A 24875-nucleotide genomic window follows, 5' to 3' on the forward strand; every position below is an offset into this window, starting at 1 on the left:
TAAAGCTGTTTATTATACCTATACCGCATTAACTTAAATATATGTGTCTATAGTACTATAGTGTAATATTGTTAATTTTATGATTGTTAAAACAACATTGCCTTTTTAAGTTAACTTTTAGAGTACTAGAACTTTTCTTAATCGTTTCTCTTTCGTTCTGTTCAGAATTTTCTTAAAAATAGATTCTGAACAGACACAGCTGACTAACAACGAAAATTTGCAACATCAGTGATGGTATTTCATCGCGTAGATTTTTTTTTCTTATAAAGAAAAATAGTAAATTAGAAAAAATAATCAGTATCATATGCAAGAGAATCTATCTCCAGTGTTGTAGAACAAGATGCTATATGGCACTTCCATTGACTTTCTGGACTCATTGTGAGAAACCACAGGTGTATGGTCTCCTTCAGATTATGAAAAAAAATCGCTTTAAAATGGTTGAACGTGAAGAAAAAAAATTGCTTTGCAACAGATCATGCAAATGATCACATAGCCAAATACAAGAAATAATAAAAAGTAAATCAGAAAATCACATGTTAAAGAATAGTCAAGTAAACCAGAACCTTCAAATTTTAAGGTCTCAAAAAAAAAGTTGAAATATTCATTGTTGTTTATTATTGTAACAGATTCTTACATATATTTCAATATATTAAACCCTTCTCTCCAAATTCTTTACCAAGCCATATATTCCAAGGATTTCACCCAACTTCCCTGAAAATTCTGAAATGATTGTATACTACTATCAGACTCCATAGTCTAATAGTGGTGTATGATCATTTTCTTGCTGATACTTCCTGAAGAGTTACATTAAGCTTCGATCCTGTTAGTTGGTATGCAGAATGACCATTTTCAGTTCTAATCTAATTCTGAAATATTGTTATACTGATATTTCACTCATGCGACTAATTTTTGGATGCTATGAGTTTAAGATCCCCCCCCCCTTTTTTTTTATCTTTGTGATATTCCTGGCAATGGTATATAGAAAAACAGTTCATTGTTAGTATATCTATTAGGTCCATATATCTTACTGCTTTCCGCTACTCTGCTTTGTAGTATACCATACAACCAGCCATCACCCACTTGATGCGATTCCTGATGCCATGGTAACTCAGTTTTATTTCTTCAAACCATCACTTGTTCACTTCACTTTTACTCCTTCATTTAAATGCATCCTATCTGTTGTGTTCAATTCTCTTCTGTCATCAGCTGTACTCACAAGATCCACACATTCCGAACATCTCTTAACTACACATTATTGCTACCGTGTAGTGATAATGAATGACACATTCATTATTACTACATCTTCCCAGCTCTTTGCCATCATGCTGAGATGACGAACTCTCCTCTCACACTTATGCTGCCCATTCTCTTTGCGTTTTCACCTTCGTGTTGCTTGTGTGCAAGCTAAACTTATCAGTCTAGCTTGCACTTAAGCTAAAGTGTGCCATTATTGCAATCATTATGCCTTTTCTCAGTTATTGTGCTTGACATGTATGTTTGATCCGTATTTCATTCAACTTATTTGTTCTTTTAACATCTTTGCAGAATTCGATTAAATTTGAGTAAAACATCCCTGTGTAAAATCGTGTTTTTTAAAAGAGAATCATTACATTGCTATTTGTGTGCTAGTAAAGTAATTAACAAAATAATCTTCTATTCATTTCTCTCTGATTTATTACAGTTTTTTTAAAAAATTCAATATTATAATTTTAGTTCCTTTTTATCTTTCATTGTTTTAAGTTTATCCTTATCCAAATATTGAGCTACTAGGAGCCTTGCTATCCATACGGAAGGATTTTACTAGTTGTTAATTCTTAATTTCCATTTCTGGGATCAATTATATATCCTCATATCTATCCAGCACAGTAGCCCTTGCTCCTCACATTTATTTATCCTTTTCTCTTTAATCTACAGATTTAAACTTTTAATTCCATAAACCATGTCATTGAAAAATTAAATATAAAAATGGAACCAATACTGATCTCAGTGGCATTCTATTAGTTACAGGAGCCCACTTGGAGGAAGGACCATTCATTACTACTTTTTCCTCTTAACTATCCTTTTGATCAGTAAAGTGTCATACACATAATGCTGTTTTCCTTCAATTTGTAAAACAATTGTATAGTATGTTATTGAATGCCTTGCTGAAATCCAATTGGATGTCAAAATGATTTCCAAGAACCAATTCCTTTCCTGAAATATTGATGGTGTACAGTATTCATTGTAGATTTGTGGGTGAAACTTCTCAGACAGTAATTTAATCCACAAGTCTTTGTCAGTAAACCAATTCCTTTGTCCAAAAAGAACTTTTCGAAAATAGAAGAAACTAGTGGCGCCACCTGTTGTATCTTTATGTTGTCGAAAGTGGCAAACGTCATTAGTGTTGTTTCAACTGTTTATGACATTGTTTCATTAGAAGCCGAGTTATAGTGCCAAGAGTGACAGTGTGTTTTGACGAGCGGTCGGTCATCACGATATTCATGCCGTACGCGACGAATTCTCGCTATCAGTCGCTTCAAAACTTCGAGATAAAACTTACCATTGACCGTTTGGCCAGGTGGAATGAATTCTTTGTGGATAATGCCCTTGGAATCATAGAAACAAATCAGCATTTTCTTTACTTTTGACTTCTCCAAGCGACTTTTTTTCGGATGCCCCTCTTCTGGTGGTCTCCACACAGCACTCTTGTTTTTTCTTTCGGGATTATACTCAAAACACCACGTTTCGTCACCAATAACGACGTTTCAAGGAAGTTCGAGTCCTTACGAGCGGTTTTAATGAGGTCCTTGTAGTGTTCAATTCGATACATTTTTTGGTCGTCGGTCAACTTCTGGGGAACAAATCGCAAAATCAATTTACGAAGTCCCAAACTATCGGTCAAAATGTTGTGCACAGTTGATTTTGGAATCCCCAGTTCATCTTCAATCAATCACACGGACAATTTTGGTTTGTTTTCGATGAAATCACGCATTGCTTGGATGTTATCTTTGCTCAGTCCAGATTTTGGATGGCCGGCTTTTCGTAGTCCTCAAGCATCTCACGACCACTTTGAAATCGCTTAAACCACTCGTTAACTTGAGTACGGGATAAGCATTCATCACCGTATGCTTTTTGAAGCATTTGATGCATTTTGGTAAACCTTTTCCAAGTTTAACACAAAAGTCAATCGCAGCTCTCTGTTTGAAACTCATTTTCCGACCGTTCGTCAAAACACACTGTCACTCTTGGCACCATAACTCGGCTTCTAATGAAACAAATGTCATAAACAGTTGACACAACACTAATGAAGGTTGCCGCTTTCAGCAACAAAAAGATACAACAGGTGGCACCATTAGTTTCTTCAATTTTCGGAAAGTTCGGGTTTCTTTTTGGACAGAGGGTGTATAACGAAAAACCTCTTTTGGATTTGCTTTGGTCTGCTTAGCTAGTTTTCTTTCACAATGTGATATGGGGACATAGCAAGATGGAAGTGGAATTTATACAGCTGCTAAGAAATGATTAAATGAAACAACATGGTATAGAGGGGACAAGGATTTGAGAGTGTTGGATCTGATAATAGCATCAGTAGATATATTCATAACCAAGGTAGACACTCTGCCTCCAATTCGGTGGTTTGAACATGCAAATCTTGTTCTGAGAAGTTTCCAAACATGTGGAATTCTCAGTCAAGAAATGGTTTGTGTTGAACTATAAAGCTGGTAATTATAACAGATTATGAGAGGCATCTTAGAGCAGTTCCATGGTTTAAGAAGCTACAAGGAAAGAATGTACAAGTATTGAATGGAAAGTGGTCAGGAATTGTTACAGAGTAGCAGTATCCGACTGCATACCCAAGGTCAGGAGGATAAACTAAGTGGGATTTAATTGGATGAGTAGAGATATATAGCAAGAGCTGCAAAAGACACTGTGGAGGGAATATAAAGAAAAAAGCTGATCATCATACGCATGAGCAGTGCAGAATGCAAACAAGAAGGGTGATTAGTTTGGTAAGAAATCATCTCTACTCATGCACTTAATTCTCACTTGGTTGATCCTCCCGACCTTGGGCATGCAGTCTGATACTACTTTTCTCAAACAATCTCTGACCACATCCAATGCATTACTGACATTCTTTCCTCTTAACTTCTGAATTCACGGCATTGCTCCAAGGTGCCTCCAAAGTCTGTCATAATTACCAGCTTAATAGTTCCACCGACACTTCGTAGAATCTACGTTGGCTTTGTGCCAAGAATAGTGAATTCATGCTGAAGGGAGGAAAGAAATAAAGGATGTATGAATTAGCCACCAACACGCGAAGTCACGTGCTTTTAACATAAATTTTCCAACTGTTGTACAAGTAAAATAGCTAATTTTCCAATAATAAACACTCATCCCACGAAACGCATTGATTACCGTGATATCGGAATGGATTCTCCTTCTTTTGACATGCGCAGAAGTGTCGAAGGGTCTCGCATCTGTGGAGATACAGTATATCTTCTGATGCAAGGGCTTCTGCAGAGGGGAGGGGGAGGGACGGGGAACTTACCCCCTGGGATCGAGTAAAAAATTCCACAAATTATAATCGTAAAAGTGATTGCGATATGTAACCTTCACTACATATGGCTGAAAATTTAACAATAAAAATAAAAATATTTAGACGATGTTCCATACAGAAATATAGATGCAATTATCCTGGAATCACACCTGAAGACTATTATCGGCAATCGATATTTGTTTTAATTTCATCCATGCAATCAAGATTTTCCTCAGATAACGAAATAGCATTTTCAGCATTTCAGTTTCATCCCAAGAATATTCTAAAAATAGATAAAATAAAGTTCCAAAACGATGTCAAAAGAGTAAGCGAAAAATACAATTTACAATATTTAGAAATAGAGAAAACAAGGTATGAAAATGGACAAATTTTCCTTCGACTGATATTCCCCAAACTTTACCAGAAGTTTTGGAACATTGCGACTATTTCCCTTCTATTAATTCGGCAATAGCTATTAGTATGATTACCTGTTACGACCTGTACCACTGAAAGACGTTTCAGCACCTTGAAAACGTTTCAGAGGCCATGACTTGAAAAATTCAAGTCATGGCCTCTGAGATAGTGGACCTGAAAAATAAGGCCCACTATCTCAAAAATGTGCTTATCAGGTTTATGTATGATTAGTGTACAGAGAAAGAAACAAGAAGAGGAAGCGGTAAAGAAGAAACTTATTGAAAATGTCGTCAATCGGTTTGCAAGCGAAAGAGAAAGAATTCAATTCTTATACGATGGTCCCGCCTACTCCCTATACGGGAACAAATAGGCGTTAGCTGATTTTTTTTGATGTATTAATTCTTGTTTCCTTTATATTGTAAATTTATATACATTATATATGTGTTTTTGTATTGATGCAATGCTGTATTCTATAATCTACTTTTGAAAAGAAAAAAAAATTAAGCAATTAGATAAAAATTTATTGATGTAATTATTTCTCTCTAAGCTTTGCTCCTCCCTGGAAAATTTTCTGCGGACGCCCATGTTCTGATGCTATTACCAGATACAGCACTCTCAAACCCCTGGTCCATTCTATAACATGTTGTTTCAGATAATTATAAATGGCATTCGATGAAGATAGTCAGTGGTCCCTAACAGTGGCGGCTCGTTCATAAGGACTGCGGGGCTGCATTGAATGCTGTTCCAGCGTTGAGTATACTAGCGAGCAGGGGCACGCCAAGGGTATGTAGTACTGGCTAGTATGCTCAACGCTGGAGCTGCAATCAATGTAGCCCTGCAGCCCTTATGGATGACCCGCCACTGGTTCATAACCTTAACACACTATATTATTTGTTTGCGATAGTGTGGGTTCTACGATTGATTTTCTTGAGATGGGGCGAAAGTCCACTTAATCATGATCGATTAACTCTGGAACCGGTCGAAGAAATGGTTGGAAAAGGTTCCTCTAGTCAGTCACTAGGTTCGAACTGAGAACGGCTTTCTTCGGGTAACCTAGCACTATAGATACGCTATAACATGATTAAAACATTTGGAAATGTTTGCATAAAAAACATCTTGTAAGTAATTTATGTGATGCGTTTGTTATTAATTAAGAAAAAGAATGCAAACAACCTTCAGTTTGGCAGACTCTAACAAGAAAGAATGATTTTTTTAGTTTTCGGATTTATTCTTTTATAATATTATGATATTATAAAATAATAAATAAATTTGAAACTTTTATAGTTTCAAAAAGGAAACAAAAAAAATCTGTGTTGTAACTTCATGTAAAATTTCAGTAGATGTTTAGTATGCTTCTTTTCTGTACGTATTTGTTGTTCTTGGTGTCCCGCGTATGAAACCATAAAGCGAGTCAGATTAAAATCGTATACAACGGCTTGTATCAAGGTCTGCCGATGTTTAGGCTTCTACCCAGCTGACCACCGAGGTCACTCGATTATTAAAATATGTTGTATACTAAATAAATTTGATTCAAAATTTGTAACCCCCCCACCCCTAAATGTTAGAAACGACAGTTAAGATATTAGAAACTGAAAATAGTGTACAGCTTTTCCCTCCGCTCGTTTTGAATAATTTAAGAATAAGAAATTATGGTTGTCCTTAAATCATGTTACAGTGATTTGTAACTCAAGTTGAAAATAACATGTTTAAATTATTATTATTATAATGCTATGTTGCTTTATGAAGAAAAAGTTATAGCAGTCTACATACTACAAGGAAAGAAGCATAAAACGAAATTTCCCTTCTTATAATCGTATCAGTAGTAATCTATAAATAGTAATATTCATACAGTAGTTTAAGTTAACGTTTAAACTTTTTGCTTCTATTTTTGAACCAAAGACTAGGAAAGGTGAATGTCAGCTGATAATTTTAGAAAGGAAGTGAGGTAAGACTTCATTGATTAATACCTGTTGGGTATGAAATAATGATTTTTAGCTGCATTTTGTGTGTGTGTGTGTTTTGACAACAAAAAAAGCCTTTAAAATCATTACTGCGTTTTCTTTGGGTGATGCATTTTTTTTTTTTAATTTATGGTGAAAACTGAAAAATTATTTGTGTAATATTTAGAAAAACGGATTTCTTTCTGACAAGAATTCTTCACTTTTTTGATGCGGATTGGTTTATTATGTAACTAATACATGTGCAGCTGTCTCCTAAATGACACCTTGAAACGTTATATATTTTTTAAGTAATGTGCTGCAGAATGAAGTTTTTTTTTTTTTTTTAATTTTAAAAATTTCTTTTTAACCCTTGCCTGATTTATGAGAAAGAGAGGAAAAAAGTTTAGTCATAATAAAGCTGATTATTAAGGTTTTTACTACGTTATTTTTTAAAAGTTTCAAAGTGACTGCCTGTGTTTCAAGCCATGAAGAAGTATTCCTTTTCAATATGTTAGTTCATTAATTGCCATGTATGTGGGATGAGGCCTGTTGAAGAAATGCTATACATTTCAAGTCAGAAAACTGTTGAATCTAGATTAATTGCATTGATTCATAATATATGCATATTATTATTATTATATGAGTATCTCCATGGTGTCAAAAGACTCATTGCAGGAGACCCAAACTATCGACAGAATATCAATCATATCTCTTCTTGAATTCATTTACAGATGAAGCACTCACAACTGAGTCAGGCAACACATTCCATTCATCTACCACTCTGCAAGCAAAAATTTAGTCCTCACAGCCTTGTTAACCACACTCTTAATTTCCAGGGATGACCTCTTGTTCTTCTACCACTGTTACACTGCTGAAATATTTCCCCTGCATCAGTCTTATAAAAACCTTTTAGTTACTTAGATGTTTCTGTCATATCTCTTCTTCTCTGCCTATCAACCAACCTCTGTAATCCACAAACTCTGTCTATCAATGTAGATAGCATTCCTTACATCACTCATCAACTTGGTCACTCGCCTCGGAATCTTTTCTACCGCTTCATCTCCAAGGAATCCAGGCTACCAGACATGAGCACAGTAATCCAGATGTCGACATATCGACACCTTGTAAAGAAGAATAATAACTTCTTTATCTGTACATGTTAGTGTGTTCTTCAATAACCAAGTAATCCTATGAGCTATCGTGGACATTTAGCAGTATACTCTCTGAACCTCTCTATCTGCTATCACCCCAAGTTCCTAGCTTCATCATTCTCTTGGAGTGCTGTTCCATCAGTGTGGTACAGAGCTTGTAATCTTTTAATGCCAAAAAAAATGCATAACTTTACACTTTTCCACATTTAACTGACATCCTTTATCTTTTATCCATAATGCCAGTTTATTTAAATCATCCTGCAAGTACTCTACATCACTTTGGTTAATTATTGCACTACCCAACTTTGAATCATCAGCAAAGAACTGAATATCTCCCCTTCAAGTAATTTCCTATATCATTTATGTACAAATTAAACAATAATGGTCCAAGTGGTGTGCCTTGAGGCACACCACTGGTCACTTGCTTCATCCAGGATTCTGCTCCTCAATACACTACTTTTTGGTATCTTTGCACAGCCATTCCCTTATCCACGTTACCAGTTTAACATCCATCCCTATTTGCTCTAATTTGTGTGACAGTATTCCATGGGGTATCCTGTCAAAAGCCTTAGCAAAATCCAGCAATATCACTGTAGCCATCCCCCCCCCCCCCCTTGTCCAACTCAGCTGTCACTGTTATAAATTCTGTAATAATATACACTCTAATGTAAATTATGGTTGACCAAAAAAAGAAAATAATGAGAATAATAATATAATTTAATAAATTAAAAAAATGCATAATATTCATATAGGCTGTCATATTTCCCTAAAAATCAAGACTTCCCTGCTCTAAAAGATGTGCAGTGCACTGTTCAAAATCATATAAATACTATCAAACCATATAATTTCACTTTTTAGCTAAGGAATATTATTTGCACATGTGTAATAAGAAAGGATTGGAAATGTGTTTAACACACTGATTAATTTAATTCATTGAGAGAGGAACATAAAAATTATGGTATTCTTTGGTCACACATCGTACTAAAATACTTTTGTTCACACTAGAGCTGGATAAAAATGCAAAGAGTTATAAAGCATAGGCCAGCAAATTTTATGTGACCTTTGAACTGTAATCTGTCATCATGATAATTCTTTCAGGGATTCAGAAGCTATCAGTGTTTCTTTAATGGATGATCTGTTCTCCTTTTTACAGTTGGTTTATATTGGCAGTCTTTCTGTTTGCGTCACCATCATTATTATTATATGGGTATCTCCATAGAGTCACAAGACTCATTGCAAGAGATCTATACTAACCATTATTCACACAGTACCTTTCCTTAACTTCATTCACTGTCAGGGCACTCATAACTGCCTCTGGCAATCCATTCTATTCATTCACCACTTTCCAAAAAAAATCTATTCCGCAAACCTTTATGCAATGTTCAGGAATGATCCCTGGTTCTGTCTCTTTCTCTACTCATCATGTATTGAAAAATTTCTTTAGTACCCTCGAAATATGTCTCGTGCCCTCTGTCGTCTTCAAATTTTGCAACCCAAACCTTCAATCTAGCTTCATAGGAGCATTCTGCAGAACTGGAATTAGCCTTGGTCACTCATCTCTGGATCCTCTCCACTGCCTCCTCATCCCCAAGAAACTGCATCTTGACTACTCTGCACAATAATCAAGATGTGGCTTTATCATAGTCCTATAAAAGAGAGCTAATACCCCCCCCCCCTCTACTTATCAGTGCATTCTTCAACATTGAAGTAATCCTTTGAACTACTCTTTTTCAATATGTCCTCTGAACTTCAACTCTGTCCACCATCACTCCTAAATCCTTAGCCTCATCAATGTTAGTACATGTAATTTTGTTTATCCACTAGAAGTGCATAACCATACATTTTGCAACATTAAATTAATAATGTTGCAAATGTATCCTTTGTCCACACTGCCAATTTATTGCCCTCCCTAGTTTTGCATCATCAGCAAACAACTGAATAAATCCCCCTTAAATCATTCCCTATAATATTAATATACAAATTAAATAGTTACAGCCTTAGTTCAGAGCCTTGAGGGTCTCCACTAGTCACCCTCATTCTTCTTAGATTCCATTCTACATCATCTGACAGCCAGACACTTTGTCTGGCTGCCTGTCCTCCCCACCCAATCCATTCCACCAGTTTCATATCCATAGCTTTTCCATGCAGTATTTATCATGCTTTTGTAGAGTTCAGCATGTTGTAGTCATTTCCCTTATCCAATTCTGCTGTCACTCTGTTATAAAATGTGAGTAAATTACTAAGGCAAGACCTGCTGTACAAAGCTATGCTGCCCATTATAGCGAATCATATTCCTATTCACCCATTCCTGAACTCAACCTTCAACCAACTTTACTAATATCTTAACCACCATTCTTGAGTGTCCTCGTGCAATGAGTCCCTGGAGGTGTCACATAATCATCATCATCATAATAATAATAATTTACTACTTCTGTCTTGAAGCCGCCTTTATATATTCGTGTGTTGAGGCTTAAGTGCTGGGAGGACATCATGTTGGAGGTTTAATGGAATATTTATGGAATATATATAGCACTAGGAAAGGATTTAAAACTAATTTTAATGCTTCTAATATTTTATCTCAGTCACTGAGACATCTTTAGGGATTACAAATAACTCTTGTAACACACACTCAAATACACCACAATACTAAGTGAAACACGTAGGCGACTCTACAGTCTTATGTGGGATCTCTGATAATTAATGTTTCTCAAATTTTGGGAAGTTTTATGTAACCGTATTTATTTAAATTTGGTTGATTTCTGATTTCCACTGCAGATTCTAAAAACAGTCTTTCTTTTTTGAATTTACTATGATGGAGCATAGTAGTTTTTTCTCCAGGAGATCCTGTGGGTTGTATCCAAAACATGATCTGCAAGGCCAGATTGACCATAGTCATGATTGCAGATGTATGATTTGTGTTCTTTTAAATGGATGGTTTCTGATCTACCTGTCTGTCTGAAGTAAGCCAGCTTACAGGAACAGGGTACTTTATATATTCCAGGCACTGAGAGAGAGGAGGGAGCTGATCTTTGTTAGAATAGATAAGGGTAAAGTGTACGGTAGGGCTTAAATGCTGTGTGGAGAGTGTAGTTTTTAAAGGAACCTCCTTATTTTCTAATGTGCCACGATGGAGGAACTGATTATTTTTTTAATTCTGTAATTGCTGTAGCCATTGGGAAGGAAAGTGTTGTGTATGTGGTTGAGTTCAGTTGTAAGGGAGGTTCCACTGGAACAAAGATTGTGGGATCTATTGGTTAGGGTTTTAAAATCTACCTACTTAAAACCTACTGAAACCCTAATCCAGTATGGTCTTCACTAAACGTCCCTTATACAATTTTTCTTTGCCATTTCTCAAGTATATGAGGGTGGTCTGAAAAGTTCTCGGCCTCGACCATAGATGGCAACATTATTAGCAAGTTTTTTTTTTCTAAATTGGTATGTCTGTCATAAGCATCCATGTAAAACTGCAAGTCATTCTATCAAGTAGTTTTTTTTATACAGCTGTCTGAAGCAAAAGTGTTGTCTGTATCCCTTGAAATGGATAAAATTGAGTATCGTGTGCTGTTATAATAAAATGTTTGTAAAAGAAGGTTTAATGCCAAAACAAATTCATTCGAAGTTTCATAAAAGTTTATGGGCACTCTTATCCTTCGTTTTCGACAATTAAGAAATGGGCTGCTGAGTTTAAATGTGGCCGTACCAGCCTTGAAAGTGATCCACGTGTAGGACTTCCAAAAAGTGTAACAACACCAGAAATCATTGATCAAGTGCACGATATGGTATTGGATGACCGCGAGTCAAAATGCATGAAATTGCTGAGACTATATGCATTTCAAAAGAATGTGTAGGATATATTTTGCACGAAGAATTGCAAATGAAAAAGCTTTGCGCAAGATGGGTTCTGCACTTGCTCACAGCAGATCCAAAATGCACTCACATGAAAATCTCTGAACAGTGCTTGGAACATTTTAACAAGAATAAAACTGATTTTGTGTGTCTATTTATTACTATGGATGAGACTTGGATTCACCATTACACACCAGAATCCAAACAGCAGTCAAAACAGTGGACAGTAACTGGTTGTTCAGCGCCAAAGAAGACAAAGTCTGTTCCATCAGGAAAGGGCATGGAATTGGTGTTTTGGGATGATTAAGGCATTTTGTTTATTAATTATCTTGAAAAGGATAAAACAATAACAGGGGAATATTATTCCAATCTTTTAACTAGAATAGATGAAAAAATTCGTGAGAAAAGACCCAGTTTGCAGAAGAAAAAAATCATCTTTCATCAGGACAATGCACCTGCCAACAAACGTGTTTTGGCAATGGAAAAATTAAGGGATCTGCACTATGAATTGTTGTAACATCCACCCTATTCCCCAGATTTGGCTCCCTCTGACTTCTATCTCTTCCCAAAACTAAAGATCTTCCTCGCTGGTCAGTGTTTTTCTTCAAATTTGTAGAGGGGTATTTTGCAGATCTTACTACTGAGAACCACTACAGGGACGGGATAATGGTGCTGGAACATCACAGGAATAAATGTATTAGTCTTACGGGAGATTATGTTGAAAAATAAAAATAATTTTGAAATTATAAATTCATTTTTTCATTGTTAGGCCGAGAATTTTTCACCCCACCCTTGTACAGCTCTGAAACCATCTTTATCTGTCTCTGTATCCTTTACACAGTTAATTTATACCCTTCAAATCCTGTGGATCAAATTTGAGAACAATAGTCTAAGTGTGTGTGATTAGGGTCTTATACAATGGAATGATAACTCTTTTTTATCACTGTAGGTCAGCGTCCTTCTCAGTATTGCAGCAATCCTCTGAGTTACCTTCACCACTTTTGCAATATGTTCCCTGAATTTCAGTTTTCTATCAATCATCATTGCCAGATCTGTTGTCTTCCCTACTTCCTCCAGTTCAGCTCGTCTAATCGAGTGTGCAACCTCCCATCAATGTATCCCAAACTTCAAGACTTTACATTTTGATGCATCAAACGAACATCTCCCTCCCGTCTAGTTTATTCAAATCCTCTTGCACGGCTGCTGCATCTGCACTCTTACTAATAACCCTTCCCAGCTTCACATCATTTGCAAACAACTGAATATCCCATTTCAATCCATTGATAATGTCATTGATATAAAGGTTAAACAATACAGGTCCCAGTAATAAGCCGGAACCTTCTGCCTTCTTGATACTTTCTGACCATATACAACTCTCTGATACCTATCAGACAGCCAATCCTGAATCCAGTTGACTAACCCGACATCTAAATCCATGTGCTGCAACTTAAATATCAGCTTATCATTTGGCATCTTGTCAAATGGCTTTGCAAAATAAAAAAAAAAAGGCAGTATATGCCTTTCCCCTCATCAACTGCTCTTGGCACTTTATTATAAAAGGCAATCATATTACTAAATCAAGAGTGCCTCTTAACAAATTCATGTTGACTCTCACAAATAACATTACCCTCATCTGCCCAACTCTGTATACGGTCCCTCACTAATTTCTCCAAGATCTTAACAACTACTGATGACACACAAACTGGCCTATAATTAAACACTTCCAGTCTGCTACCGCCCTTATGCAATGGCACTATCTTACCTTCCTTCCATTCCCTGGGCACCTTTCCCGTAGCCAGATTCTTTGAAAAGCCAGGTCAAAGGAGCTGTGAGTTCTTTAGCACATTCTCTCAAAACTCATATTGAAATACCATCCAGTCCCACAGCTTTACTGACATCCAGAGTACTCAGTATTTGGAACACACTCTCCTCCTGCACCTCTAAACCCTCGAACCTGCCCTATCCCCTCTAGTATTAAAATTTACTCCTGCAGGATGAACTACTCCAATAAAGTGTTTATTGAACAATTCCACTATGTCCTCTGCATCAGTCACTATTCCCATTTTTATCCCACAATCATTTCTCCTTCTACTGGCCACATAACTAAAAATTCTCTAGGAATATCTGTGGATCTTAGTGCCAGTCTCTTCTCATATTCCAGTTTTGCCTTCCTTGCCATGTTAGTCACTCTCCTGGCCTGAGTCTTATATTCTTTATGCATCTGCTCTCCACGCCTCTCCTTATCTTTCTTCCATAACCTCTTTTTCACCTGCAGTTCCTATTTGATATTGTTTGTCATCCACTTTACACCAAATTGTGTCGTCTTCTTCACTTGTGGAATACAGCTTACTATTGCTACCAACAAATCTTCCTTTACAATATCCCATGCACTAATGATATCCAGGCCTTCCAATTCTGCTCTCCATGGAACCCCCTAGTTGAGATTTAAGACTTATAATCAGCTCCCTTGTAATTCCACATATGTTCCCTTTTCTTTGATACTCCTGCATGTCTATTCGTCTTTCAAGTCAAAACCACATGGTCACTCTCTCCAACAGGGGGTGGGGGGAGAGATGTCATCTCAGATACTATGACCAAATCCAAAACTCTTGAACCGCTTGTTCTCTCTGTTATATGTTGCCTAAGACATCTGTCCCTCAAGAATTCCAGAAATTCCATTCCCTTATTACTGCATGCATTTTCCTCTTCCCAACTTATATCTGTAGTTAAAATCTCTAACAATCATTCTTCTTGCACCCTCTGTGCTCCTTGGCTTGTAGCAATGTCCCACTAAATATCCTGTCTTGCCCACCTCTACCTCACACCATATGCTTTCAAAACCATTAGTGTGACTGCCTTCCAAAGCCTCCAGTCTTATTTTCTGAAAAAGATTTGGGGATTGAACAAATGGCATTAGTGGCAGAGTCATATTAAAAATGAGAATATTAGGAAAGAACTTGACATTGTTAATATTCAGGAATGCGTGAGCAGAGCTAATCTCATTTGGTAAAGTCATTTAAACAGAATGGGAGAGGAAAAGTTAGCAAAACAAGTGTTTTTTATCAAGATGGCATGAAAAAGACCCAAAGGAAGACCATGGTCTAGATGGATCGATACAGTAAGAAGTGCCTTAGAAGATTGTAATCTAAAATCTGACAGTATTCCAGGTCCTGATGGATAACAGATTAATTTGGATTAAAATTGTTGGCTTTAGTAATGTAAACTTTTCATATTATTATGAGTAATATTATATTACTATCATAATATTCTCTACACCTTTAAGGGTACACATCAGGAATTTGATGGCAAGTAAAATTCTGTACAAGAATATTGTTATTTTGTTTAGTGTATAATTACTTATTAATTCAAATGTTACATCTAATATAAACATCCGAGAAATATCATTATTTCCTGCTGTAGATAGTTTAATGGAAAATCACTAAAAAGGTAAACCTCCAAAGGCAAACTATTCCAATCATGCACTATACTATAAAGAAAAATCTAGCTTTTGCCCTTTTTTGCTGCATTCATCTTCAACTTTCATGGATGCCCTCTCATCTTCTCCATACTCTGTATTATTTGTTCATTAGTTTGTAGGTCTTTATCATATCATCTCTGTATGCAGTATGCTAATAGTCTGCAGTCATCATGTTTTAAGTCTGTTTGCAGATTTTGCTATATTGTCAACATTCACGCGAACAGCTTGCATAGTCTCTTTAACATGCTTACCAAAAGGAGGTATGACTGTCTTTCATGTGTGATATTGAGCTTCCCAATGCAAAGAAAAGATAGTAATCCATGTAGGATGATCGGGAAGCGACTATCTTTAGGACATAATTAAGAGACAACTGTTTCCATCTAAGTGATAGAGCTGATTCATTTGCTTCAACGTAAAGACATTGAGTGGGAGATGTGTGAAAGGCACCAGTAGCTATCTGTATACTGATGATGGATGGGATCCAACTATTGCAGGATATTTTGCCTTGCAGAACCATAGGCTGAAGACCAATAAACCAGCTTTGAACGTATAAGCATACAATAAAGACAAAGTAATGAGGATTGACCTGCACTCCATGCAGTAGAGGATAAAGTGCAAAGGATATTCGATGCTCTCGTACACTCTTAGTTGACAATGCTCGATGCTCTTAGTTGACAAATGTGTAAAGAATGTAAGTTTTCTGTCAAAAATGTCCCAAGAACTTCGCTTTTGTTTCTACTGGAATAATAGTTTGTCCCATTCTTAATTCGGGATCTGGCGAAGAGTGCATTTTTGACAGAACTGTACACAAACACTTTTTTCTGTTGAAAACCTGAACCCATTACTATGAGACCATAGAGAAACATGATCGATTACTTGCTGAAGTTATCTTTCATTTACCTTCATATTGCAAGAGTGACAGTAAATTCTCAAGTCTTCAACATATATAGAGCATTGTCTACGGTGGAAGCTGTTTGGTGATTAAGTTAACTTTGATAGTAAAAAGTATCCCACTTATGACAGATCCTTGGGGAATACCCTGCTCTTGATGATATGGCAGCGATAGCATACTTCCCACTCTGACTTGGAAAGTTTACCTGGAAAGAAAGTTTTTAATTAATACAGGAAGGTGTCCTCTGAGGTCTAGGTTATAGAGGTCTTTTAATATGCCATATCTCTAGCTATGTCATAAGCTGTTCCGATGTTGAAGAAAACTGAAACCAGATATTCTTGTTTCAGGAATGCATCTCTTATAAAAGCTTCTGAACAGATGACCAAATGGTCTAAAGTTAGGTTGAGCAATAGGTCAATAATTATTTGCTTGTGTTGGATCCTTTCCTGGTTTTGGGATAGCAGTGACAACTGACTTATGCCAAGAAACCAGAAATACTTCCTCTGCAAATATTCTGTTGTATATTAAGAGAAGGAGATCCATTGAAGATGATGGAAGATGTTTTATCATTTCATGATAGATGTCATCAGGCCCTACTGCACAAGGGTTAGACATTAAAAGAACTCTTTTAAGTTTCTCGCCATTTGTCTACCTTAGACCATAATGGATGTGTTGTTGCTGAGATTCTGGCATAATTTTCTCCCAAAATGCCTGCAATAACTTTCGGATCAGCAACAACACTTATGGTCTAAAGTAGACCAACATTGTATTCTATATCTATCTTTCATTTTCCCAATTTTAACTCATACAATTTTTGCACTGGTCATTTGATTTAATTGATAAGGTAAATTGGATTTAAGATTGTTTTTGACTCTGGTGTCTCGCATAACATGCTTTGGTCCCGAGCCAAAGGAGGAACTTAAGTGCAGAGGATGTAGGGAAGAATGGCTTAATCGTGAGTGAGCAGGAGGTATTTGAGGAAATAACCATCATGTCAATAATGCAATAAGATTTGATGACATATCACCATGCCTCTTAAGGGAATGTTTCAGGGAATTGGTAGTAGCATTGGCATGCTTGTTTAATAAGTGTTACAACAGCACAGATTCCAAGGGAGTGGAAAGAAGGTAAAATTGTACCACTGCATAAAGGTTTATTAAAGGGAGATCATGTTTTATTAATTTATGTACTATAACACGGTGACAAATACCTTGGACAAGGAAGATGCATGTACATTGATGTATCTAGATTTTTTATTATTATTATTATTACGTAACACCTCCAGGGAGTCCAAAGACTCATCGAGGGAAGATACCTACTCTACAACTCTACGTCTCCACCAACTGCAACTACCTTCATTACCTACACCAGTGCCATCTACTGCCGACCACCACCACAAACATTTTCACAGACAATCACAAACATCCATGCCCAAGGTGGATTCAAACCCACAGCCTTTTGGCTGGAGAGTGGATAAGCTAACCACTTGGCCAACCAGGTCACCATTTTGTGAAAGCTTTTGATAGACTGCCATATGACAAGCTGTTAAATAAATTGAAACAGATGGGATTGGATAACAGACTTTTGAATTGGATCAGTGACAATGTCAGATAGGTATCAGGAAATTGTATATGGAGTTGCAGTATCCAGAAAGAGGAAGGTGTGCCGCAGTGGTCAGTTTTGGGACCATTGTTGTCCAATTTGTATGTTAATGATATTGGGATTGGTTTAACTAGTAATATGCAGTTGTTTACAGATGATGCAAAACTGGGGAGAGCAATGCAGAGTCAAGCAGATGTTTCGGCCTTACAAGAGGACTTGAATAGATTGCATGAATGGGCAGGTAAGTGGAACTGTCAGTTCAATGTTGCAAAGTGTAAGGTTTTGAGATTTGGTAAGCAACGATGGGATGCAAAGTATACACTTGGTGGGGGATACTTTAATGAAAGTATAGGAGATGAGAGATAAGGAGTAATGGTGCACAAGCACCTGAAATTCAGGGTCCACGTTGCACAAGTTGTGAAGACGTCACATTGGATAATGGCAATAATGCAGATGATCCTGACATGCAGAAATAAAAAGGTTACAATGCCAATGTATATATCAGGTTGACATGGAAGAGATTTTTCATAGAATGGGAGAGGGAGGGGTGTAGAACAAGAGGCCATTACTGGGAAATGTATAAGGAGGATGAGAGCAGAGGAGCAGGTTCTTTGCATGGGGAGTGGTTGGTGAGTGGAATGCATTGCCCGAGTGCATTGTGAATGTAGGCACTTTGAATTAGTTTAAGGCACGTTTAGATGAGCATTGTATACAACAGTGTGTATCTCTCACGATGAGTCTCTGACTTCATGGAGGTCAGATGTTAATAATAATTATTACTATAATTCTTGAGAGGGGAGACTAAGAAAAGTTGCGAAAGAGAAATTTAGAGGAGAACCAGCTGGATACAGGCCAAATAAGGTTTTCAGGTTCTGAAAAATGTGCACAAATTCATATAGTAAGAAGATACAAGAAATAGTTGAGAAATCATGGACTGTAACAAAACTATGTATTTTACATTTTGTAGACATGGAAAGGATATAAGGAGTAAAGAGAGTAGTTCAAAACCATATGATCATAACCATTATGTGACACCTCCAAGGAGTTTGAGGACTCATCGTGGGAGGGCACACTAATCCACGACAACTCACCATCTCTCTTACTTAATTCTCTAACTGCACAACCCTACTACTACCAACACACAAACTTCTATCCCCACTGTCCTGTCCTGTCAGGTGTCTTCTCCTTCCAGGAGATTGACTACCATATGTGTCTCCACCATGTCCTATTCTGCACCTCTCTGCTGCATTCCTCATATGAGAGATAGGTCCAGTCTTCTATATTTTTCATCCACTCCAGTCTTTGTTTTCCTCTCTTTCTCTTTCCCTCAACAGTTCCTTCGAGAAGTGTCCTTTGTAGGCAGTTATGTCTCAGAATATGTCCAAAATATCTGACTTTTCTCTTTTTAATTTCTTTCATCATGCTCCTGTTGACGCCTGCCATCTCTAATACCTCTTCATTTGTCTTTTTTTCTTTCCATGATATTCTCATAATTCTTCGTAGCATCCACATTTCAAAGGCCTCCAGTTTTTTCACACTCAGATTGGAGAGTGTCCATGTCTCTACTCCAGATAATAACGTAGGCCATATGTAGCATTTGGAGATTCTTAGTCTTGTTTTTAGATTTAATTCTCTAGATGTTAGTAGATTTTTCATACTGTTGAAAGTTGACCTTGCGATTTCAATCCTTTTTCTAATTTCATCTTCTGCCCTGCCATTCTCTGTGATCAAGTGTCCGAGGTATATGTATTTTTTCACCTGTTCTAATTTATTTCCTTTTATATCGATGCATATTTTTGGTATTTTCTTTTCTCTTGAAATTATCATGATTTTTGTCTTTTTAAAGTTGAAACTGAGGCCATACTGTTCACTATACTTGAGGGTTTCATCTATAAGAGTTTTGAGGTCATATTTGTTTTCAGCTAGAAGAACCGTGTCATCTGCATATCTTAGGTTATTAATATTTCTGCCCCCTACAGTGATTCCTTTGAGGTTACTAATTTTATTAAATATTTCTTCTGTGTATAGGTTAAAGAGAATTATTATTATTTATTATTATTATTATTGTTCCAGGAAACTCCAAGGGGTCGACAGACTCATCGAGGGAGGCCCTAACATCATGTCAAGAACAACTATTCAACATTCACACAGTATCTATCATACCTTGCCTTGAACTCATTCACGGTCGTAGCACCCACAACAGACTCTGGAAGCTTATTCCACTCATTTACCACTCTCCAAGTAAAGAACCTAGCTCTAACACCCTTGTCAACCACGCTCTTGCCCAGCTTCCATGCATGGCCCCTAGTCCTCCCACCACCAGTCATATTTTCAAAAATATCTTCTGGATCAATCTTATAAAAACCCTTCAGTAATTTGAATGTCTCAATCATATCACCCCTCCTTCGCCTATCGTCCAATTTCTGCAACCCACAAATCATCAACCTATTCTCATAAGGTTCATTCCACAGACCTGCTATCATCTTGGTCACTCGTCTCTGGACCCTCTCCACTTCCTCCCCATCACGAAGAAACCCTGGTGCCCATAGCTGGGCACAGAAGTCCAGATGGGGTCTTATCAAGGCTCGATACAGAGGAACAACAACTTGTTCGTCTCTGCATGTTAAAGTATTTTTCAGAAGCCAAGTGATTTGGTGAGCTGTTTTAGTTACTTTTGCAATGTGCCCCCTAAACTTCAATTCCCTATCCACCAACACTCCCAAATCCCTGGCCTCATCAATCTCCTGGAGTATGGTTCCACCAATGCGATATACTGCTGCTATTCTTTTCACCCCAAAGTGCATAACCTTACACTTTGCCACATTAAATTGACATCCATTTTTCCTAGCCCAGTTCTCCAAGCTATCCAAATCATCCTGTAAAATTTTGACATCCTGTGCACTCACAATTGCTCTACCCAACTTTGCATCATCAGCAAACAAGTGAACACTTCCTCTCAGATCCTTTCCAATATCATTGATGAACAAATTGAAAAGCAGTGGTCCAAGAACAGAGCCCTGTGGCACTCCACTAGTCACAAGACGTCTTTTAGACTCCACTCTTGAATAAACCACTCTTTAATATCTCTCCTTCAACCACCCTCTTATCCATCTCACCAACCCTATATCTATACCCATCTGCTCCAGTTTACTGATTAGGGTTCCATGTGGTATCCTATCAAAGGCCTTGGCAAGGTCCAGTAGTATCACTGTAAACCCATTACCCCTATCCAGTTCAGCCGTCACTGTGTTATAAAACGTGAGCAAGTTACTGAGGCATGATCTACCCTTCACAAAACCATGTTGTCCCCCATACAATATCCCATTTTCATCTATCCAATCCTGTATTCTTTTCTTGACTAATTTCTCTAAGACCTTGACGATGATTCCTGATATGCTAATCGGTCGGTAATTTACAACAGCAGTCTTGGAACCACCTTTATGCAGTGGAATTATTTTCCCCTCTTTCCACCCGCTCGGGACTAACCCAGACCCGAGACTCAAATTAAACAAAATGGTCAAGGGTACTGACAATTCTTTAGCTGCTTCTCGTACAACACGAGCTGGTATACCATCCAATCCCACAGATGTATTGACATTGAGGTTATGCAATAGACTACTCACCTCCACTTCATTAACCACAATTCCCGTATAATCTACTGGTTTATTCGTTTCTGCAATGTCACCACCTGGATGATATACTTTTGCAAAGTGCTCACTCAGTAACTCAACTATCTCAACTGATTCAGTTACCTCCCTACCATCGGCATTCTTTAAAATCAATCTGCCATGTACATTTTTCCTTTTACTTGCTACATATCTAAAAAACTGTTTAGGATTCTCTTTAGCCTGCATGGCCAATGTTCTTTCGTAATCCTTTTTTGCTTTTCTTACCACACTCGACACCCTTCTGGCCTGCGCTTTATACCGTTCATGTGCCTGCCGGTCACCCTTCTCCTTAAATTCCCTCATAGTTGTTTCTTTTTTTGCAACTCAAGCTTAATGGTGTTATTCATCCATTTAACCCCTACTTGATTTATTATTCGGACTCTAGGTATACAGTCAGCCATTGCTTCATGCAAGCACTTCTTAACTACCTCCCATGCACTATCAACTTCTATTCCTTGCAGTTGTACATGCCATGGCATTGAACCAATCAAACTCCTAAGCTTGTCATACTTTCCAGCCCGATAATTCCACATGTACCCTGTCTTAATTGAAAATTCTACACCTTTAGCCACCTCCCAAGTTAAGACCCTATGATCACTCTCACCGATTGGTGGCAGTGTGGTCATATTTGTTACAGCCAAATCCTCAGATGTAATTACTAGGTCAAGCACTCTCTGACCCCCTAGTATTTTCCATTACATGCTGTCGCAGATAGTTATCCCTTAATAACCGCATAAAATCCAGTTCATTCCTCCCGTGTGTCCTCTCCTCACTCCAATCAATGCGACCATAGTTGAAATCTCCCATAATAATCACCCTCCTTCCACCCATTTCTTCTATTTGCTTGTGCATACTGTCTCCACCATCCTTTCCATCACCTGGCCTATAGCAGCACCCAATTTCTTTTTTATCCATTAGAATATCTTTTTTCCTTTTTAATTGTGGGAGTGTATTTTTGGCTGCTTCATTGAGTTATCTCACACCTTTCTGAACTGGGAATTTTTCTGAGGTTTCTCTATTTATTCTCAAAGATGCAGTCTGTTCCCAGTAAAGATTAGGTAATAGCCTAATGTCTTTTCCATCCATACCTATTTTTGAAAGGATTTCAATTAATTGTTCATGTTGGACATTGTCGAATGCTTTTTTGTAATCTACGAAGCAGAGGTTCACATCTTTTTGTTTTTCTAGATATCTTTCTATGATGGTTCTGACGTTGAAAATACCTTCTCTTGTACCTACATTTTCTTTGAAGCCACTTTGTGTATCATTTATTTCTATATTTAATTTTCTTTTATTTCTTTCAAGAATAACGTATAGAAGGACTTTTGATACTTGACTGATGAGGCTGATTGTCCTGAACTCTTCACATCTTGTAGTTTTTGTTTTTTTGGAAATTAGAACAAAAATTGAGTGATTAATATCTTTGGGTAGAAATCCAGTCTTGTATATTTTATTGCATAATTTTGTTAGAAATTTCAGTCCTCCTTCATCGAGAGCCTTCAACCATTTCTGCCAAGATGTTATCTATTCCTGCAGCTTTATGTGGTTTTAGTTTTCTGACGGCATTTTCAAATTCACAGAGTAAAATGGATGGTCCTTCTAAATCAGTCTGTTCAGGAATATCATTTCTTTGTTGTTCATATAATTTCCTTGTGTATTCAATCCACAATCTTTCCATGATTTCTTTTTTATCCATTAGAATATGTTCTCTTGAGTCTCTAAATCTTTGCTGTATTTGTCCTGCTTGTCATTTCTCTGATTTTTCGTGCATTTCTCTGCTTCTGTGTTTTCTATCAAGGTTTTCTATATCTATACATTTCTATTTAATCCATTCCTCTTTGGCTTTCCTGCATTCTTTTTTTATTTCTTTATTCATGCTTTTATATTCAGGTTTGTTTAACTTTTCTTTGTTCCATCAACGTCAGTATTTTTTCATTCATCCAATGTTTATTCCTTTTCCTTTTTAATTGTGGGAGTGTATTTTTGGTTGCTTCATTGATGCTATTCTTGAATGTTTGCCAGTTCATGTTAATTTCATCAATTGGCGTTCTATTTTCTGTGTGAGTTGTGGTGTCAGACTTGTTAAGGGATTCTGTGAATTCTTTTATAAAGCAGTCTTTAACTTCTTGGTTGTTAAGTGAGTCTGAATTATAAGTTACTCTCTTGAATGGTTGGCTTGGTATCTTAAGTTTTATTTTGATTTTTGCAATCACTGGGTTGTAGTCCAATCCTATGTCTGCTCCAGGATATGCTTTTGTTTGTGTTATTGCATTTCGGAATCTTTTGCTTATTATTATATAGTCAATTTGGTTTCTATAGATGTCCCCAGGGCTTGTCCAGGTATATAGTCTTCTGGGAGGATGTTTAAACAGTGTGTTGGCAATTATTAGGTCATTGGTTTCACAGAATTGAATTAATCTTTCACCTCTTTCATTTCTGATTCCAAGCCCTTGGTTTCCCATGCAAAATGAGATTTTTTCTGAGCCCACTTTTGCATTTAGGTCGCCCATCAGTATAATAACATCATCTGACTTAGCACTGGAGATTGCAGTTTGGATGTCTTCATAAAATTGTTCCAACTCTTCATCTGGGTGATCTTGGGTTGGTACATATGCTTGATAATATATAGGTTGAATGGTTGCAGTTATTTTGGCTGTTATGATTCTGTCATTTATGGGCCAATATCCCTGTAGAGATTTTGCAATTCTATTACTTAGGACAAGCACTACTCCATTAAGGTGCAAGTCACTGCCAGAGTAGATTATAGTGTGATTTTTTCTTATTATTATGCCTGTATCTCGCCACCTCACTTCACTGATACCTGCAATATCAGCCTTCATCACTTCTAATTCCCGGAGTAGGTTATCTACTTTGTCTGCCTCATAGAGTGTTCTGACATTCCATGTTACTATTTTTTTTCAAGAGATTGCTCCTGGTTTTCAGACAAGGGATATCTGAGAATATCCTCCCTGGAGGGTTTGGGATATTATCTTCGTACACTACCTTAGTAGTTCTTGTTTTACAATTCCCAGTTTCAAGCTTTTCTTCCCTGTAGCTATAAGAGCTGATGGCTGCAGGGGTCTCAACCACATCTCTAACTTCATATTGTGACATGGTGTGTTTCATGGTTGACAATGGATAAATACGTGGTGAGGCTCCGATCTCTCCCACGACGGCTGGCCACAAGTCCCTTAGATGTCAGGAGTGTGCCCTCGATGTGCCACACATCTTACTGTCATCCCTTGATGTCATTGATCAGTCAGTGTTGATTCTTCTGCCATCTTGGCTATTCCAGACTTCATGCACATAAGGGGTGACATTCCCTATTTACAGCATTCTATATTGCTGATACCCTCACTTAGTTTAGTCCG

General features: G+C 37.2%; 1 protein-coding gene across 1 annotated transcript in view; it reads left to right on the forward strand.

Moving 5' to 3' along the window:
* Nucleotides 1–6368: 6368 nt before the first annotated feature.
* The window catches only part of LOC150097443 (F-box only protein 30-like), a 210001-nt gene continuing 191494 nt past the window's right edge, over nucleotides 6369–24875 (forward strand). The window contains exon 1 of the mRNA XM_090407140.1: nucleotides 6369–6872. The gene's annotated coding sequence lies outside the window, so the exon portion shown is untranslated. The remainder of the gene's footprint in view (nucleotides 6873–24875) is intronic.

This window comes from Typopeltis vanoorti, chromosome 17 (genome assembly GCF_054136105.1).
Source record: "Typopeltis vanoorti isolate ZY-2024b chromosome 17, IOZ_Tvanoo_1.0, whole genome shotgun sequence".
In the NCBI taxonomy this organism is placed as follows: domain Eukaryota; kingdom Metazoa; phylum Arthropoda; class Arachnida; order Uropygi; family Thelyphonidae; genus Typopeltis; species Typopeltis vanoorti.